The sequence below is a fragment of the Colobus angolensis genome, unplaced genomic scaffold, assembly GCF_000951035.1.
Source record: "Colobus angolensis palliatus isolate OR3802 unplaced genomic scaffold, Cang.pa_1.0 Scaffold19, whole genome shotgun sequence".
Taxonomy (NCBI): domain Eukaryota; kingdom Metazoa; phylum Chordata; class Mammalia; order Primates; family Cercopithecidae; genus Colobus; species Colobus angolensis.
The window spans coordinates 13,573,829-13,575,783 of NW_012115043.1; the positions used below are offsets into that span (position 1 = coordinate 13,573,829).

General features: G+C 45.9%; 2 protein-coding genes across 3 annotated transcripts in view; one reads left to right on the forward strand and one right to left on the reverse strand.

The window, feature by feature from the left end:
* Positions 1-1,955, forward strand: part of ALDH1A2 (aldehyde dehydrogenase 1 family, member A2) — a 323,505-nt gene that overhangs the window by 105,452 nt on the left and 216,098 nt on the right. The gene's annotated exons all lie outside the window — the stretch shown is intronic.
* The window catches only part of AQP9 (aquaporin 9), a 48,983-nt gene that overhangs the window by 13,338 nt on the left and 33,690 nt on the right, over positions 1-1,955 (reverse strand). The gene's annotated exons all lie outside the window — the stretch shown is intronic.

Below are 1,955 nucleotides of genomic sequence, written 5' to 3' on the forward strand. Positions count from 1 at the left end.
ACGCCATTCTCCTGCCTCAGCCTCCCGAGTAGCTGGGACTACAGGTGCCCGCCACCTCGCCCGGCTAGTTTTTTGTATTTTTTTTTAGTAGAGACAGGTTTCACCGTGTTAGCCAGGATGGTTTCGATCTCCTGACCTCGTGATCCACCCCTCTCGGCCTCCCAAAGTGCTGGGATTACAGGCTTGAGCCACCACGCCTGGCCAGGACTGATCATTTTCATGGCATCCTTGGATAACTGTTTAGAATGTTTATCTTGATGAAAGGAGAGTCAGATATAAAAAGAAACTTGATGTGCTCAAGTGGCTCTTTATTAATAGGGTTGTATCCCTCTGTCTATAAAGCAATCACCCCAAACAGATTGATTTAGCTATTAACTTCAATATCTTTCAAAAGTCAATATGCTTATCCAATATATGTATAGGATTTAAATCTGTATCTAGCAATTTCTCAGGCCATGACCAGAGGATATAAAAACAAGCTCAAAAGAGACGTATCTTTAAGGGAAAATGACCGTGGGTTGCTGAGGGTGGGGGCATAGTTGATTTTGAGGTGATCACAGAGTTTGAGTGGCTAGTTCTCAGTTTCTCTGCATAAACAATGCATTTCTGTCATACACAGAAATGTAGCAACCCTTTCCTGAGCCCAACCCAGGCTCCAGCTAGAGAAATCAGCTTCCTTGACTTGCATCCAGCCATAAAATCAAATGGAGAGTTTGCTCTGTGGTTGGTCTCTAACATCTCCAGCTGGCTTTGCTAGTAACAACAAGAGCAGCATTTATCAAATACTTGCCAGACACTATTGTAGGGGTAGTAGGTGCATTTGATCCCCTTAAGAACCCAATGAGATGGGTACTACTCCAGTTAACAGATGAGAAAACTGAGGCATGGACGGAAAGTAAGTTTCTTAAGGCTACATGATCAGTAAGTGGAAGAACCAGGATTCAAATTCAGGTTTATCTGAATTCTAGAGCCTATATTTTCTGCTATACCACTTCCAGACCATCGTCACTGTGTTTATAAAGGCTTCTCTGCTTTTGTGGGCAGAAACATAAATAAAGAATTTTTTAAAATTGTCTGAGCATATAGGCTCACTTCCTAGTGAAAACAGATGTTCATTTGAGGAAGACAGATGACATTTTGTGTGGAGGGGGAATCAGAGACACCACATTGAGATGTGGACTTTCAGGCTGTGGACTTAGTTGTAAACAAAGGAGAGACGATGGTGGTGACGATGATGATGCTGATCCTACACAGAACCAAAAGGTGCACTTGTTTCTAGAAGCCTCTACCACTCCCTGTGGAGAAAGCTATGCTTTTTCCAAGTCTACAGGACAAAGTGGATTTGCAGTGGGTAGGGGGATTCTGGCTACTGGCTAAGCCACAAGGGTCCTTTCCTCACCTGCCCCTGCCACTCAGTGGCTACTGTGAGTGAGAAAATGCCAGTGTATTGAAGCACAGATGATTTCCTAAAGCATTATAAACACTTCAACTGTTGGGTTTTCTTTTTCAGTGCAGGAGAGCCACAATTCTGGAGACTAGCAGTACACCTTACCAGGGAAGGCTAGAAACAGGGGTTAGGAGGGAGTAGGGGGCACACAGGGCAGTGCGAAGTTCCCCTTCTCCCAGAAGCTTGCTGCAGAGGTAGCCATTGTGAAAGGAAAAGGGGCGGGGGGCCAGGCGCAGCGGCTCATGCCTGTAATGCCAGCACTTTGGGAGACCGAAGTGGTTGTATCATGAGGTCAGGAGTTTGAGACTAGCCTGCCCAACATGGTGAAACCCCGTCTCTACTAAAAATAGAAAAAAAGTAGCTGGGCGTGGTGGCAGGCGCCTGTATTCCCAGGTACTCGGAAGGCTGAGATGGGAGAATTGCTTGAACCCAGAAGGTGAAGGCTGCAGTGAGCCAAGATGGTGCCACTGCACTCCAGCCTGGGCAACAAGAGCAAAACTCCGTCTCA